We start from the raw sequence: 19,436 nt of genomic DNA, 5'->3' as shown, positions 1-19,436 counted from the left end.
AAACGTTTCCTGGCTGAGCACATTCCATTCACTAAAAACTTTGAGGAGATACTAGTTTGCGAACAAAGAACTCAAGACAAGTCCCTGCACCTCGCACAAAGTTGTCAGCTCACGCAATTAAAACCTAAATTCTTCCTACCATGCAGAAACCTGATTTTTCCAATAAATCCCCAGCGCTCTGAAGCAAACGAAGGGCTGCTACTCACAGCCTCATACACACAGCACTCTATAAAACCACAAAAAAAGAGATTCAATGGACTCCACCGTAACCAAAACTCACACTGCACGACCGCTCTAACTATTACAAACGTTATACGAACTCCACCTTTAGAGACGTTCACACCGCACCGCACCCCTAATGTAAGTCATTATTACAGACATTACAACGTCTTCAACATTTGGCGTGCTCACTGCACTACCGCTTTAAATATTACAGCCTACCCACGCTCACTGCACTACTGCTGTAATTATTACAGCCTACCTGCTCTCACTGCACTACCGCTGTAATTATTACAGCCTACCCGCGCTCACTGCACTACCGCTGTAATTATTACTGACTCATGTGCAGCACCGACAGAGAAAAGTTAAAGGCAGAAAATCCACTGTACAGGTGAACGGCAGGTAAGAAAAAGCAGCGGGGCACCGTGGAGTGGGTGAAGAAATGCCACATACGCCAACCCGGCTGTAAATTCCATCTGATCTCCTACAAATGGGTTCTTCTCTAGGTCCAAATCGGAGCATTCATGTGACTGACCGCGCGCTTATAGTGTGTGAGTCCCATGCATCCAAAGTGTATTTTCCGCCAACTTCTGCAAGCGCCAGTATAAATGTATATTTTCTCATCAGTCTGACTTTGTCCACACGCAAACACAACCACACATGTGCGCACAGGCGTGTACACCACAGAGTTCAGCGCCTCTTGGGTGCGATAATCCTTCCAAGCCCTGAACCAGATCTGACAATAAATCATCGGCATCCTTCAGTGCACAGCCATTCGGAATACATTAACAAGTCCCCTCAGTCACGGCTCGCAATAGCCTAGCCCTATCCCTCAAATTTCCTTCAATACCATTTTTGCACCAGCCAGAGACAGACATCAGGGTTTACCTCCAATCTGCCTCCCGCCCGATGGGTAGCAGAAATCCCATTATACCTTGGGGATTTATTTGGAGGGCTAGCACCCCCAGGCAATGGACTGGTGCTTCCCCCTCCCCTAATCGCAAAAGTCTTTCTGTCCCAACCCCCTGGGGAGTAGAAAGCCCACTAGACACCAGGGATATTTTTAGGGATAAAAGAATCGGTGGGATGGCCCACCAAGCCATCAGGCCTAGCCCACCTCTCAAATGACCTGCAACAATATTTCTGCCCCGCCACCTCAGGGAGTTTTTACCTTCAATCTGCTCCCCAGCAGGGAGCAAAAATCCCACGGGACCCCAGGGGGTTTATTTTTAGGGGGCACAACCCTCTGTAAATGGGCTAGTGATCATGCTCTTCCCCAGCCTCAAAACTCTTTGTAGATAGGAGGTTATTACTTCAAATATGCCCCCCAAGGTGAGCGACAGAAAACCCACTAGATACTAGTGTTTATTTCCCTTTCAAAAAGGGCTGGTGGTGGCCAGCTCAGGAGTAAGGCCTAGCCCCTCCTCTAAAATGAGCCCAGCCTGTCTTTCTTTCCCCCTTTTGGTGAATAAAGAAGGGATTTAAGTCTTATGTGCCCCCTGAGGAGGACAGAAATCCCTGTAGACCCACTGAGTTATTTTGGAGGGGGGAGTGGCACCTCTGGTAATATGCTAGTACTACCCCGTCACAAGAACCTTTTTGCCCCTGCTTTCTGCTGGAAAGGGGTTATTAGTAGTGGTACATATGTATGTACCACTAGCAATAATGCCACTAACAGAGTCCAGGGCTCAGTACAGGTCTCAATAAATTATTCCCATGCTCTACCCTTATTAGCTAGGTCGCGAGCAGGCAGACTTAACTTAGGAGACAGGTATGTAAAGCATTTAAAAACACAAATTCAGTGAATAATTAAAACACAACACACAATATAAATCCATTCCAGTTTATAAAAATGGGAGCTGTTTTTATCTTTGAAATGATATCAGAACAACACAAATCCAATGTAGGAAATAGGAGATATGATTTTTTTTAAAGATTTACTTGTAGTGCCAAACAAAGCAAATGAAAAGGAGCATACAGTATAAGATGACTATAGCCCAATTTAGACCATGAGGAAAAGTTCCAAAAATAAATGCTACATCAAATAGTGTCCATAAACAAAGTTTAGTATTGAAACCTCTGGAGTATATTACGTATGTTCGAATCCACCTTTATTGAAGTATTTTGGGCCAACCCTGATAAAGTCCTAAGGGATGAAATGCATTGGTTGGGCTAATGTGCAACGGTGTCTCCCTACCATTTGCAAATTCCTGCATTAGGCCTGCCATATGGCTGGATCAGAGTGGCTGGGGGTAGATGAACCTGGCATTCTCTGCCTGTCCTATTCCACCTTTGAAGTTCATTCTTTACGACCCCTTCCCCTGCTCTGAGATTCCTGTGTAGCAGACCTCTCTCCAACAGATAGCCTCTCTCTGGGTGAGCCACTTATCACTTCATTAAAGCAGCCTGGTTAATCCTGTTAACTCTGACCAATAAGGGGAGACTACAGGATGGTTGAATGTTGGCTTACAGACAAGAAATTCTTATAACTTATTTTCTGTATATTTTAAGATAAATGCAACAGTAGCATATGTTTAGATGTGTCAATGCCATTCTCATAAGTCCTTGATTATATTTTCTTTAACTCTAGCAATAGGTATACATCCATAAACCATTGCCATGTTATACCATGTGGCTAGGTATCGACAATGGGGAAATCTAAGTGTAATTTCTCCATTGGCAGGGCACAGAAAGCTTCTTTCATAAAGGCTCTGCTCATTGTTACATGCCGCCCACCCCAGGGACACCGAGGGGAGATTTTAGGGGTCCTGAATATGCAAAAATAGTGTAGGTTCTCACTTAATAGTGCTCCTAGCACTAAAATCGATTTTGGGAGCCACTTTACTACAATAGGGAAAGTGATGTGTACAAGTTCTCTATCCGAGGGCGTATAAACATATTTTATAATGGCCCTCATGTTGAAAGTTGGGCTGAAACCGTCAACATTATCGGCGCCCTCTTGCTCTCCTTAAACCTTTTGTGCGCGTAAAACAGCCGCCATTTTGGGCACCATGGCTTCCCTGCTCTCGCCGAGAACCAGCGCGCCTCTCTCTCCCTCCTAGCTTCGCTGACAACCCCCCTGCCTGCACCTGCCGCGAATCATAAAACCCCTCTTCGGCGCTGCTCTGCCCCAGGCCCTCGTCCTGTTCCCAGCGCAACACCTCCCTTCTTCCCATTTATGATCCCCGGCCCTTTGATGCAAACCCCTTTTCCCCGTGTGCCCGTTTGTCTTCCCCGTTCCCAGGCCGACACCCAGCTCTGCCGATACCAATCCTTGCCCCTCCCCGTACAATAGAAAGTTTCCCCCCAGCAAGGGATCCCCGGGTTGATCAAAGCCCCCCGCCCTACGAGATCCGATCGAACCCCACACACTCCGTGAATCGGCGGAATATCCAGCTGCGCGATGATCATCACCTGTTGTGAACGGGGCAGGGACTTCCACTGTAACCTTGCGTGGGAACGGGCTGGGAAGGGGGATTCTGAGGATGTCTTTCCGTACATCAAAGTATCGACGAGAATGTGTTACATGCAATAAAGAGATAAACTTGTGTATAAGAGGCCAGGCCTCAGGGATGCAGTTAGAGCACCTCAGAACGATACCTTCTGTCCGTTTCGTTGTGTTCTCCTCCGGAGAGAATAAAAACCTTGTTTCCTGCCTTCCAGTCTCCAGCGCCTGCCTCTTCAATAGTTTAACTTCTTTGTGGGTTCAAGAGGCGACACCGCCGGGCAATACTTAAGGATCTTATATTCTGGTTGGTAGTGTCACCCTTATTTTCAACAATTGGCGACCCAAGCGTGGGGCCCATCAGCGACCCATGGATCCAGTGGGAGAGGTCCTGACGACAAAGTGAACGACTGCAACGATCGGGAACGCGTCTGTCCGATAGACCCTCGTCTGACAGCCGATCATCCGAACTTCACTGGTTCCGAACAGACCTCTCTCGAGTGATCTACGGTCCTGACTGGGAACCATCAGGAGTGCCGCGAGGATAACGGAGAAGAGAGGACGATCGGGCGCTGGATTCGGAAGACAAGAAACTGTCCATGCGGTCCGGGTAAGGTCGTGTAATCACGACAAGTTGCGAAATGATTGCTTGATTGCTTGTTTGTTTAAAAATACTAGTATTGCTCTCTTTTATTTATTTGGAGATTCACTGTCTGCAAACGGAGAAACAACGGGCTCTCTCTTTTGCAAGCAGTGGAGGATAGGTAGGGCAGCAGCCGTGCTTATTTTTTCTCCCCCACTCAATAATCACTTGAAACTGAACTGTTGTTCGCAAAACTATTGTTTCCTGGAGATTCCCTGTCTGCAAACAGAGAAGAGACCACCCTTTTTGCAGACAGTGAAAAGGGTAGGTAACGCAGATCTTTGCGGACCTACTCATTCTCCCCATTGTTATTTATTGGTCTTTTGTTATTTTGATCCATGAGGTATTCACTGCCTGCAAACAACGTAGAATAGAAATATTCTGTCCAGTCTTTGCACCTAGTGATAAGATAGGCAGTGCTGACTTTTTAGTCCCTCGTTACGAGCCGTCATGTCTGTCTTCTCCCCACTGATTAGTAGCCTGTTTAGCCCGGACCGCCTATTAGAGATGGACCATCCAGCCCCACTGGAAGGCACCCCTAATAAGGACATGTTCATGAAGCATGGATTGACCGCTATAGCCTATAGTAAACTATGGCATAAATATACAAAAAAGGGTCAAGAAAGTCAATGGCCCCTGATAGGATCCTTCGATGATGATAAAATAAAAACGCTAGAAACTGCCCTGGGTAAAAACAAGACAACACCTACTATGCTTGACAGCTTCGGCATGTGGCGAAAAGAAACTGAACAACGTAAAAAGAAAACTGAGAGTAGGTTGGAAAAAGAGCTGCGAAAAGCAGCCCACCTAGCTGCTCAGAAACTAGAAAAAGAGATAAAGGAAAGAGAGAAAGCTAAACAGAAACTAGAAATGGAAACGCCAAGCCAGTGTCCGGTTAGAACCCCCTCCATGCTCTACCCTGATTTACCCTCGAAACAACGAGCCAATGAGGACCTGCTGTTAGGTCCTCCTATCATCTACATGCCCCCTCCATATGCCCCTTCTCAACCCTTGGCGCAGCACGCGCCACCCCCAGGTACAAACGAAGGTACCGCCACAGCGTCGGCCCCAATGGCCTCTGTGCCAGCCGAACCCCTTGTATTAAAACCCGCATCAACAACAACGTTAGACGACCATGAGACTCGAGGGGCTGGCCCTGCAAGAACAAACAGACTAGACAAAGATGAGCGAGCGGGGATCGACAAAATAGCAAGGACACTGGTAGAAAGAAAGGATGATGAAGAGTACATCACAGATATGTTCAGCTCGTATACAGGGAGTCACAGACGACATTTTACCGTACGACTGTGTTATCATGTCTTGAATGCATACGAGGACCGATATCGAGACAAAGGTCCCGAGAGCCTAAGGACTCTGTACCGGAAGGTCGATATCGGGGATGAGGGCGAGTGTGATGTGTCGGACCTCCTTACGCGTACGCTTGAGGTTTTCCGCCACCTCACCGAACGAAAGCCGGGAGCTAAATCCGCAGCCTCCGTAGTGACCGAACCACCAACCGAGCAATCTAACACCATGATGCCGATACGTGAGGCTGCCCCTTACTGGGTTCCTCCTCGGGGTACAGGGACTCACGATGATGCAAACAACCAAGATGCGAAGGGAAGGGTAGTGTACAACTGGGTCTACCAGCCATGGGACCGGCAAGAGATACTGACATTCCGGAAATCTCTACCCGACCTACGTAAAAACCCCACTGCCTTCTATACTGAATTGGGTACAGCCCTGGGCTCAACGATTATGACCCTGGCTGACATCGACTTGTTCTTCGGGTTATGTCTACCAGCTGATGTGTGGAAGCAAATCCGGAAAGTCGACCACCTTGAGCTGTTTGGACATACCTGGTCACAACTCGATGACCTGGACAAACAACGGGGACCAGGACAAAAGCCGTTGAAATCCATTCTAGACCTCCCAGATAAAATCGTAGAGAAATTAAAAACCCTAATCCCAGAAAAGAAAGTGGACTGGTCGATAGTAACAGCCTGTCGCCAAAAACCCCAGGAGGATGTATCGGAATACTTCTCCCGGTTTGAAACGGTGTTCTCCGATTACAGCGCCCAGGACATGACCACTGCAACCGGACACCATCTGTTTGTCCAGAATTATGTTAAGGGCCTATCATCGGAAATCTCCCAGAAACTACAGGCCAGCGAGAGTAGTTGGGCAGCCTCCAAACCTACAGCGATTCTCCAAATGGCCCAATATTATGAGCATCAGAAAAATGAAAACGATAGGGCGACAGAGAAAAAGAAGAAGGACTTAAAAGAGAGGGTGATGATTGCCAAACTGCAAGGGGTGACTATAGGACGAGACCAATACCGGGGAAACTACCAGACAAACGTCCCTAAGACTACATTTCCCCAGGACCGCACTCTGACTTCCTACAGTGGACGCACAGACCTTAGAGAAGACCAGTGCGCTTTCTGCAAAGGGACTGGCCATTGGAAATCCCAGTGCCCAGTTCTTCTGGAAATGATCAGAAACAAAGACCCCAGGGATGTAGCAAACGGACCGAGACCTAAGGGACAACAACGAGGGCCCCCAAATGACGCGACTAATGACAGATCAAGCAGACCAAATACGTTCGATCGACCCAGGCAGAACCAATATCAACAATCTGACTATGACGACACTCACACCTTCGCATAGGACAGCCAAGGGCGAGGGAGGGATCCAGTCGAGCTCTATGTTGACCAGCAGGGCCCTTATGTCACTGCTAAGGTCCTGGGTACCAAGTCTCCATTTCTGGTAGACACTGGCGCAACACGTAGTGCGTTATCTAAACGACTGATTCCAAGGGCACCCTTGTCTGGCTCACTCATAACATCGACAGGTTTCGATGGAACGCCCTCCACCAACCCTTTGTCTGCCCCGATTCTCTTTGACGTAGAAAACAACACCACCGACACCACGTTCTTGCTTTCCTCCAATAGCCCTGACGCCATTATGGGACTTGACTTACTGAAACACTTCCGAGCGACGATCAGGTGTTCTCAAGATGGAGTTCGAGTGTTTCTTTACGACAACCCCGTTCTGCTTAGACATTGCTCCCCCCGACACATGTTTTCCATCACCGACGTTGACGCGTCCCTGCTTGACACTCTACCTCCGTATCTGTGGGCCAAAGCGGATTCGGACGTAGGGCGTATGTTAATTGACCCAGTGCACATTACTGTCCGACCAGACGCAACACTCCCAAAACTCCCACAATATCGGATATCGCCAGAGGGCGAGAAGGCATTGGTAATGATTATCCAGTCACTGATAGACGCAGGAGTGGTAGAGGAAGTGGTTAGCAACGTTTGCAACAGCCCTATCTTGCCCATTATCAAGAAGCAGGGAGAGGGAGATGAGAAAGCATACCGTTTCATCATCGACCTCCGAGAGATCAACAAAGTGGTGGTACCCCAGTACCCTGTGGTCTCAGACATCACCACCATCCTGACCTTGATTCCATCCACTGCCACCACCTTTTCCGTCATCGACCTCAAGAACGCATTCTTCTCCACCCCCATCCACCCAGACAGCCGATATCTCTTCGGCTTTACCCTAAAAGCCCGCTCATATAGGTTTTGCCGAGCGCCTCAAGGCTACACGGAAAGCCCTAGCATCTACAGCCAGGCCCTCAAAAGACAACTAGACCAAGTCCAGTTACCCGACGGAGTGGTGTTGGTACAATATGTCGATGACATCCTTTTGGCAGCCGACACCACCCCTCTAGCGGTTACCGCCACCATCCAACTCTTGCACTTCCTTGCGGAAAATGGCCACAAGGTCTCCAAGAAGAAGTTGCAATTCTGCCTACCCCAGGTCACTTACCTAGGCCACCTTTTGTCCAAAGATGGAAGAAAACTCACCCCTGATCGAATCCAAACCATTCTAGATACCCCTGTCCCTAAGACCCAGAAGCAGGTTCGCTCCCTATTAGGCCTCACCTCCTTCTGCCGACAATGGTTACCAAACTTCAGCCTCGTTGTAAAACCACTGCTTTCTCTGCTAAACAAAGACGTCCCTTTCCCACTCCCTTGGACTCCTGAGTGTCAAACTTCCTTCACAGAACTGCGAGATGCCCTTTGCTCAGCCCCTGTCCTGGGTACCCCTGATTACAAAAAGCCCTTCTCCCTTTACACTCACGAAAGGGAGGGGTGCGCTTTATCTGTCCTGACCCAGGCCATCGGCCCTAAGCAACGACCGTGCGCTTACTTCTCTGCCACTCTTGACCCTGTCGCCAGAGCCTTGCCTGCCTGCCTTCGAGCTGTAGCTGCTGCTGCAGTCTCTATCCGACAGAGTGAGGGGATTGTACTCTCGAATTCCCTCACGGTACTGGTACCCCATGCAGTCGACACCCTCCTGAACCAAACCAAGACGCAACATCTGACGAGTGCACGACTGACTGGATACGAACTGACCTTGCTTGCCCCCCATATCACCCTGAAAAGATGCACCACACTGAACCCAGCAACTCTGTTACCCTTGCCAGAGAACGATCCCAATGTGCACCCCGTACATGACTGCGTGACTCTTACGGACGAACAGACCAGGAGTAGGGTCGATCTCAGAGACACAGCTTTCCCTGACCCCGACGGGGAGTTGTGGGTGGACGGTTCTTGCATCAAACTCTCCGATGGTACCACTTCCGCTGCCTATGCAGTCACCTCGGCTCGAACTGTAGTAGAAACAGCCCGCATCACCCAGCGATCTGCCCAGGCAGCGGAACTGATTGCTTTGACGCGAGCCTGCATCCTGGCAACAGGAACCACAGCGAACATTTACACCGACAGCCAGTATGCCTTCGGGGTGGTTCACCATTTTGGGCTCCTCTGGAGGGAGAGAGGATACTTGACCTCACACGGCACACCCATTTTGCACGGGGATTTAGTCTCCGCCTTAATCGAAGCTGTCCTCCTCCCCAACAAACTTGCCGTTATCAAATGCCAGGCACACAAGAAAGTGACAGACATTATTGGACAGGGAAATGCACTAGCCGACATCACCGCCCGAACGACAGCTGAAAATAGAACGACAACACATATGTACGTGACCAGGTCACAAGCAGAAAACTGGACTGACGCCAAGGACACAATTAGAGACATACAAACGGCTAGCACACAACACGAATTGACTGAATGGACACGGGTGGGATTGAAAGACGATGAAGGCTGCTGGCGGACAAAAGACACGAACAGATGGTTGCTACCTGATTCGTACTTGATTCCCATATTAACCATGGCACACTCCCCTGCCCACATAGGATCAGCCCCCATGATCGAACTTGTCTCCAGGGTTTGGCACAATGACAAGATCCCAGATTCCGCCAAACGCCTGGTCCAACAATGCTTAATATGCCTGCAACACAACCCCGGGAAAGGAACTGTAGTACCCCGGGGGGGATTTGGGGTCCCAAACCACCCATTTGAAGTCCTGCAGATGGACTACATCCAGCTAGACAGATGCCAAGGCCTGAAATATGTACTCGTCGTGGTGTGCGCATTTAGCAAGTGGGTGGAAGCATATCCAACCCGTGACAACACCGCTATGGCCACTGCAAAGGTTCTGTTAAAGGAGTTTTTCCCCCGTTATGGCCTCTGTCGTGTTTTATGGAGTGATAATGGCCCCCACTTTGTAGCCAAAGTTATCCAGCTCATCCTAAATGGGCTGGGTATTAAACAGAAATTCCACGCAGTCTTCCACCCTCAATCTGCTGGGCTTGTCGAACGACACAATGCCACACTAAAGCTTAAACTGGCCAAAATAGTGGCTACGACGGGCCTGAAATGGCCAGACGCCCTCCCATTGGCATTGCTATCGATGCGCTCTACCCCCACCCGACATCACTTAACCCCTTATGAAGTTGTCTTCGGTCGACCCATGAGCGTCTGGTCTGCCCCGAAACCAACTTCCATTCATGACGTTCCGGACGTCCTAATGTCTGATTATCTGTACAAATTGACTGAAACTTTGTCTGTCCTTCATCAGCAGGTGCAGCAGGCCATCCCCGATGCTTCCAGGGGTCCGGGTCACGCCATCCAGCCGGGGGACTTCGTGCTGATCCGAAATTTTCAGCGATCAAAGAGTTTGGAACCCCGGTGGACGGGCCCCTGGCAAGTGCTGATCACCACTCGGACCGCACTTCGAGTGGAGGGGAAGAAACACTGGCTGCACGCTCATCACTGCAAAAAGGTCTCTCCAGCCCTGGCCACGACAGACACCGTCAACACCCAAGAAGAGCTCCTGAACCAGGACCGACCATCGTTGAACTGCTACCCTGATACTGAGACACTTGAACTTTCAAAACATCCTGACCCCACTGTGCCATCTCGAGAAGGGTATTTCCTGCGTCGAAAGGAGGGAGCTTCGGCTAAGTAGGCCACGGACTAGGTTAAAGGATCTCAGAACGGTGACCCAAACTACCAAGGGTTACCTGGAGAGAAGCTAAAACGAAGTCTGTGGTCCTGCCCACTACCGAGCACCTTGAAGACGAAGATGATGGAAGCGCCAGATAAGAAGATGATGGAAGCGCCAAATAAGAAGCCGACGGAGACAGCAGGAAATACCCACTACAGAAATCCGAGAACAGACAGACTCCATAGCTCAAAGACAATTGCACTCTTCATCGTAATCCTCCTCTGTTTTCTCCTCATGACTACGCTCTGGATTATGGAAGAACACGCACCTGCTCACGAAACATTCCTAACCACTGCTCAGCCTACCACCATGAAGGAACATTATCTAATTTCGCTCTCTCCTCAACTAAGAGAGAGGCGAAAGGAGTTTTGGAACAACTCTTTCGTGCAGCTACTTCACCAGCACAATCTTGCCACCAACACCACCAACTGCTGGATCTGTGGGTTGCTACCCCATGCCACTGGACATTCAATACCATTCATCCCTTCACCCTTCTCTGTCCACGGCTCCTGCCTTGCCTGGCTGATCCTCCTGCAAGAGAGCTATACGGGCAATGCCACCTCCAGCAGAACTGCAGCACATTCTTCTCATGGGGCCGGACGAAACAAGACAAAGACACACTTCTGCCCGCTGACCCCCAGCGACTCGATCCAAATGGACATCCCGGCTAAAGAACGAATCGAAATGCAGGTGTTCAACAATCCAACCAGACCCACCTTCTCCTATCTGCGGAAACGAACGGCTGCCACTCTGACTGTGGCCCTGTCGGTCATCAACGTCACAGGCCACATGTGTGTAGAAGGACTTGGGACACAGCTGGTGGGTCGCAGCGCTTGCCGCTTTACCAGCACTCTGGATTCCACGGATCCACCTTCCTTTGTGTCATCCCCAAACATGTATTTCATCTGCGGCACGAAGGCCTACACCTGGCTCCCCAAAGGCTGGGGGGGCACTTGCTACATCTCCTTCGTCCTTCCTCCAACTTATGTGGCCCCAGCGAATCACCACAGGCAAAAACGAGCCAAAGACGTTGAGCAAGCCGACTCAACAGGGGCGCAGTTCCTCGATGCTATGAAAGGACTCGTCCCCCTCTGGGGCCCGATGGCAAACAGCCGTGCCATCCGACATTTGACTCAGGCAGTCGAGACAACCATGAACATCACAGCGGGCATCTTTGCCAACAACACTGCCGAGCTCCAAGCGGTCCGTTTGGTGGCTCTTCAGAACCGCCTCGTTCTAGATGTGGTTCTGGCGGACCGTGGAGGAGCATGCCGCATTATTGGGTCCAGCTGTTGTACATACATACCGGACAACTCACCCTCAGTGTACAAAGCCATCGAACATCTTCACAGACTCTCTTCGGAAGTTCACCAAGAGCAAGAAGAATGGTCGCTTGGTGGTTGGTTCTGGGACACCGTCAAAAGCTGGGGCTGGAGACTGCTCACCATTATCCTGATTCCCGTAGTTGTAATATGTGGCCTATGCTTAGGAATTCAATGTCTGCCACCTATGTGTTCTTTATGTGCGAGTTGTATTTTTCCCAAAACTGTGGACATTGGAAGCGAACATATGAGAGCATTGTATGATACCGAAGTTAGGAATTTGATGAAAATTGACATTGAGTAAAGCAAGGTGGCTAGATATGTTGAAAAGGGGGGACTGTTGAAAGTTGGGCTGAAACCGTCAACATTATCGGCGCCCTCTTGCTCTCCTTAAACCTTTTGTGCGCGTAAAACAGCCGCCATTTTGGGCACCATGGCTTCCCTGCTCTCGCCGAGAACCAGCGCGCCTCTCTCTCCCTCCTAGCTTCGCTGACAACCCCCCTGCCTGCACCTGCCGCGAATCATAAAACCCCTCTTCGGCGCTGCTCTGCCCCAGGCCCTCGTCCTGTTCCCAGCGCAACACCTCCCTTCTTCCCATTTATGATCCCCGGCCCTTTGATGCAAACCCCTTTTCCCCGTGTGCCCGTTTGTCTTCCCCGTTCCCAGGCCGACACCCAGCTCTGCCGATACCAATCCTTGCCCCTCCCCGTACAATAGAAAGTTTCCCCCCAGCAAGGGATCCCCGGGTTGATCAAAGCCCCCCGCCCTACGAGATCCGATCGAACCCCACACACTCCGTGAATCGGCGGAATATCCAGCTGCGCGATGATCATCACCTGTTGTGAACGGGGCAGGGACTTCCACTGTAACCTTGCGTGGGAACGGGCTGGGAAGGGGGATTCTGAGGATGTCTTTCCGTACATCAAAGTATCGACGAGAATGTGTTACATGCAATAAAGAGATAAACTTGTGTATAAGAGGCCAGGCCTCAGGGATGCAGTTAGAGCACCTCAGAACGATACCTTCTGTCCGTTTCGTTGTGTTCTCCTCCGGAGAGAATAAAAACCTTGTTTCCTGCCTTCCAGTCTCCAGCGCCTGCCTCTTCAATAGTTTAACTTCTTTGTGGGTTCAAGAGGCGACACCGCCGGGCAATACTTAAGGATCTTATATTCTGGTTGGTAGTGTCACCCTTATTTTCAACACTCATTGTAATGACATGACCCTCTATCCCTGGGACACCTAGGAGAAGCACTGGGGGTTCCTAAAATGCAAAAATATAGTAGTTTATCCGTTTTTAAGTGCCCCTACCACCAGAGTCGAGTTTGGGAACAATTTATATTTAAAAGCAGTCATGCACCACACGGTTGCTTTCAAAATGACCACAGGCTCTCAGCAGTTCACACATGCAAGTGCAGAAAGGAGGGCTGCTGGCCTATAAACTGCCATGCCCTATTATTTACTGGGGACTTAAATTCAGTTTTAATATCCCCTGCCCTACTATCTACTAGGAACTGATAGGGTAGATCATGCCAATCATAGGTGTACCCTAACACACAGTGTACCCTAATTCATATGTGTGTTTTCATACAGTTTAAACAGAGCCCAAGGACAGTCAGAGTCAGGTACCACAAGTACCATTCAGTAAAAACTGGGGGTGCCAGGGCACACTGGATGACTTTGGGGGGGTAGGTTGAAAGCCAACTAGACACCAGTGATTGCTTTTAGGAATAAGAAAATGGGTGTTGGTGACTCACCCAGGCATCGGGCTAAACCAGTCACCTAAATTTCAAAACAGCCTTCTGGCCCCACAGGGGAATGAGAGGGGGTTTCCCCCAACTATGCATTCATTAATTATGGTAATAAGCCTACCAGAACAGGAATCATATTTTATAAAATATTGGGATACCACCTGGCCCGTCTTGACACGAGGGCACACCTCTAAAACCTTAACAGTTTTCCTTCTGCTCCCCTAGGGACTTAAGAATCCCCATCCATATGGCAAGTAAAAACACATTTTAATTTTTATAGGTGTGTTTTTCCAGATGAGCCAGCAAAGAGAGATGAAATCCCAACATCATTCTACTTGCCATGCTGAATGATTGCACCTTCGGAAAGCTTCTAAAGCCAGACATTTATGAAAACTAGGCATCCAGGGGAGTCCAGGGTGGAATACCTCACATGCAACCACAATATTTTCTTACCCATAATGGCTTTGTTTAGAATTGTGCATTTTCCTTGCATTTATGTGAAATAAACTTCCAGAATCTGCAGTGACGCCCAACTACTCCACTTGGAGGGCTGGGGTTAGTGCCCCCAACAGACATGTATCCAACCGGGGGCAATGGAAATACCCCCGAGAGCCTGTGCCCATACACTGTAGCTGCCCTCATTGAAATATCAGCCTGCATGCGCTGTTTGTAGCAAGGGTTGATGTATACATTAAATGGCTTTGAGCCCACCCTTACTTACCATTGGTTTGCTCCATCGTCACTCTTAAATGCAGTCTTTTAATTAGGCAGCACAGACCATTGTGTCAGTTGCGCTCCTTCAGTGGAACATGGACGAAGTATAAAGTAATTAAACTTAATTAGTGGCCATCCGCTGCTGGTGCTATGATTAAGGTGCTATTTCTTTTTCCACTCTTCTCGCTCCCCCTTGTGCCTGGTGCTTATTTCCCCTCTTCGGTTGCATTACATTTATCTTTAACATTCTATTTTTTTATTTAGGCATGGAGACACATTATTCAACGTTACATAAATTTTGTTTTTGCTTAAGCTTGAAACAATTTGGTCAACATCAATGTCAAGACTTGAACCTGCCCACCCGTGAAATTTTACAGCTTTTGGTGCTTTGAACTGAATTGAGCCAATCGTCCTGTACTCAGTCATGTAAAATGTCACTGCTTCCCTAGTAGTTCCTTCGTCATTGTTATTGCTTGCAATCTCCTCCATTCATTAATGTTTACATCCTCTCAAGAAGACTTCAAAATACTAGTTAAAGAGGTGCAGTATTTATTCGGTTTCAGAGCAGCTGGAGCGAGGGGCAGCTCTAAGCAGACGAGGATCTGTGTTCAAGCTGCTGACACCTACCCAAGAAAAAGAGTAAACTGGTTTTAGGTCACTCTCCTTGGCAGATATTGGAGGAAACAGTTCAGACTGCATTGTCTTGTATTCCCTGTAAAGCTAGACAATTGCAAAATAAGCCCTTCATCCATATATGGGCAGGGATCATATGCAGGTAGCCCCTAGAAGAATGTGAGCATGTTTCTTACACCAGTGAGTTCACAAGCAGAAAACCACCCAAAACTTAGTGATGTTTCCCCAGCCTACCTATACAGATGATAAAGTTATACTCTGTTGAAACTGCCGCTGCAGCCTCAGCGCTGTGCCTAGATTTTAACAATTGTACAAAACGCTCGCACTGCTCGCACTTTAAAACTGCTAATTGTTATTTGTCACCTGCACTGATCCTGTGAGGACAACAGCGAGTCAGGCTGTTCCTCGTCCTTTTTAAAACTGCCTATTTTGCACTGTGAGTACGGCAGCGAGTTAGGCTGCTCCTCATTATTTTTAATATTTCTATTTCGCACTGTGAGGACAACAGCGAATTAGGCTGCTCCTCGGTATGTTTTTTAAATTGCCTATTGCACTGTGAGGACAACAGCAAGTCAGGCTGCTCCTCTCACCCCAGCATTTTTGGCTGCCAAATCCCGGGCACCGTTCCACCACGGCTGAGTGCCGATTGCGTGGAGAGCCTAAGGGGAGGTAGGCAGACCAATCGTGGGCCATCCACCGTGAGCCAGAGGGCGGAGCCACGAGCCCGCGCTTCCCCCTCCCTATTTACCTCCATATGTTGGCCGAGGCGCAGCGGACGGGTGCAGCGGGCGCGACAATGGCGCGCCGAAGGTGCGCCTAAGGTAAGCCCGTCTGCGATCATCCGCGACCGGCCGGGACCAGGGGCCACAACCCCTGCCGGCGTCACCCGAAACTCACTCACCCCCATTCGATATTCCCGCAATGAGCTGTTACTTTACGCCAATAAAATGGGATATGATGGAGGGGCATGTATTCGAACGGGCCCTGGCTCATCTTATGGACCAATTTCCTGCCTTGCATGTAGATGGTCAAGTATGGGTCAATCACTATTAGGCTATCAGACCATTCATGACCACTCCAAACTCCTCTGCCTATACCTCAATGCTAGATCCCTACCCAGACATGCCTTGGACATCTGGGACTTACTTAAAACCAAGAACCCCGATCTGGTTTTTATTACTGAAACCTGGCTGACAGATAGCAATGCCCCAGACCTAGCCAATGCGCTTCCTAATAACTATAAAATTATCAACCAAGACAGATCTGGAAGCAGGGGAGGGGGGGTCGCTGTTATATTCAGAGACCATCTGACCTGCCTCCCGGAGCCAGTAATCGATTAAAAGGAACATCAAACCTTACCTTTCCAAATACTTCGTGATGGTTTCACCATCCTAGCCGGAGCAGTAATATATACCCCCAGGACAACAAGTCAATCTAGGTGCCAAACTGCTCACCCACCTTCTGCCACTTTGCTTGAAACATCAAAACTACCTAGTAGTTGGTGACTTTAATATCCATTACGAGAAAAAGGACGCTCCTGCGGTCTCCCAACTAGAGGGGGATATGGAGATCCTCAATCTTAAACAGTGGATAGTGGGCCCTACTCACACAGCCGGCCACACACTAGATTTACTTTTCACCAACATTAAAGCCACTAAAATCTGTGAGGTCCTGCCATTGCCCTGGTCGGACCATTCTCTCATAACCTTTACATTAAATCTACCCTTTAAACCATCGAAACCCAGGACGGCTCACCAGATTTCCAACCGAGCATGGAGATTAGTCGATGAGTCAAACTTTAATACTCACTTCCAGGAAGCCAATATCGAGTTCCTGGATGATGCCACCGTATGTTCAGATGTAACAACATTAGACTCTGGAATACTTCAAATACTAGATGATCTAGCCCCCAGACGGTCATCTAGGAAACGATCTCATACGGAAAAATGGTTTACCCCTCAACTAAAAAGTCTTAAAAGAGAGTGTCAAAAACTAGAACATCTATGATTTTACTGGATCTATCCGCAGCATTTGACACGGTCGACCACGCTATCTTGGTCGACCGTGTCACAGCTCTGGGGATAAACGGTTCGGCCAGAGACCTTATTTCATCTTTCCTGGCCGACCGCACCCAGACAGTTAAGTTGGGTAATTTCTATTCTCCTGTCTCTGCAATACCTTGTGGAGTACCACAGGGCTCCTCGCTAAGTCCCACGTTATTTAACATCTACGTAGCGGACTTAGCGAGGGTAATAAAGGCCCATGGGGTCAGATTAACATCATACGCAGATGACACCCAACTGGTGCTTGCGATCCATAAGAATGGCTTAGCGGTGGCAGCTAATTTCCAGGAGGCTATGCTTGATGTTAGTTCGTGGATGTCTTCTAATTGCCTGAGGCTTAACTCGGATAAAACCGAGGTTATGACCTTTGGTAATCTTTCCCCAGAATGGTCCTCCACATGGTGGCCTAACCAGCTGGGCTCTCCACCAGTACCAGTGGAAAAGGCGAGGAATCTTGGAGTCATCTTTGACAGCAAGCTGACATTTAACCTTCATGTCAACAAGGTTGTCTCCTCTGCTTTCTTTATTTTAAAGAAAATTAAGAAACTGCTGCCTTACCTCCCTATCTCAGCCGGGAAGACCCTAGTTACCACTCTGGTATTTTCCAAAACGGATTATGGAAATGCCCTTTTTCTAAATTCTCAGAAACGTGGGCTGTCTAAACTACAATCAGTACAGAACGCGGCTGCCAGAATTCTTCTACACATTCCTCGCCGCCAGCCCACCACTCTCGCCATTCGCCAGCTTCATTGGCTTAGAGTGGAGAGCCGAATTAAATTTAAGGCTCTCTGCATTGCCTATAAAGCAGTACATGGCGTCGGACCTAAGTTTCTGACTGAGGCTTTTCAGCTCTACATTCCTAAAAGGTCACTCAGATCCGCCAACACTTGCCTCCTACCAGTACCGCGCACAAGGACGGTAAATTGGGGAGACAGACGCTTTCTGGTCGCCGCACCAAAACTCTGGAACCTTCTACCACTGGGTATTAAAAACGCCCCCAACTTGCTGAGTTTCCGGAGGCTCTTAAAGACATGGCTGTTTAACCAGTGAATTTCTGTTGTACGGTTCTGTTAGCTCTCACCTGCGCCGAGACACCTTCGGGTATTTGTTTGCGCAATAAAAATCTCATAAATAAATAAATATGGAGGCAGTCCAAAGACAGTGCATCCAAGTCAAGCTATGTGCTCAAACGACAACTGTACAATCGTACCATAAAAAATGCTAAAAGAAATTATTTTTCCCAACACATCCTTGAAAATTGCAACTCTGCTAAAGAGCGTTTCAGAATAGTGAAAGAGCTCAGCAAACCATTAAGCATTTTCCAAACACTTACCCCCTCAGCTGAGGCTTGTGAACGAATTAGCACCTTCTTTACTGAAAAAATTAGGAAAATCTACTCCACATTCACTTCCCAACACTCCCTAATACAAGGGACACAATAAAGCCCTCCATCACAGTGATCTCAGCAAGAACTGCGACAGCCCTACCAGATTCAGAAACCACACCCACCTTGGATGGCTTTGAGCCACTTACAGTGGACGAGGTTCTGACAGCCATGAGCACAGTAAAATCTGGGTCTCCATCGGATCCCTGTCCTCATTTTGTGTTCTCAAAAATTGCCCGTATACTTGGTCCCCTGATTACACAACTCGTCAATAAATCTTTAAGAACTGCAACCTTTCCAGACGTTTGGAAGCATGCTTCTGTGATCTCCCTCTTGAAAAAAGCCGGATCTGACATCCTCAACCCAGAAAATTATCGTCCCATCTCCCAACTTCCTTACCTCTCCAAAGTCCTAGAGAAGCTGGTCAATGGACAGCTGACCAGGTACCTGGAAACAAACCTCCTCCTGGATCCCTCCCAGATGGGATTCCGGGCTAATAACAGTACGGAGGCGACGCTGCTGGCAGTGATGGACGGTATCAGAGCTTCCACCGATCGGGGTGGGGCGGTGGCTCTGATACTGCTCAACCTGTCAGCGGCGTTTGATACGGTTTCCCATGATTGCCTGCTGAACATCCTTTACAGCAAAGGAGTCCGCTCCATCGCGTTAAGCTGGTTGCACTCCTTTTTGAGTAATCGTACCCAGGCAGTACACATGGGACAATTCCATTCTAAATCTAGCCCCATCAGCTGTGGAGTCCCTCAAGGAGGCTCATTAAGTCCCACCCTTTTCAATGTTTATATGTCATCTATTGCTGAAATTGGAAGGAAGTGGGGCAT

This window comes from Lissotriton helveticus, chromosome 8, assembly GCF_964261635.1.
Source record: "Lissotriton helveticus chromosome 8, aLisHel1.1, whole genome shotgun sequence".
Taxonomy (NCBI): Eukaryota; Metazoa; Chordata; class Amphibia; order Caudata; family Salamandridae; genus Lissotriton; species Lissotriton helveticus.
The sequence above is the reverse complement of the archived record's forward strand: the minus strand, read 5'-3'. Positions refer to the sequence as shown.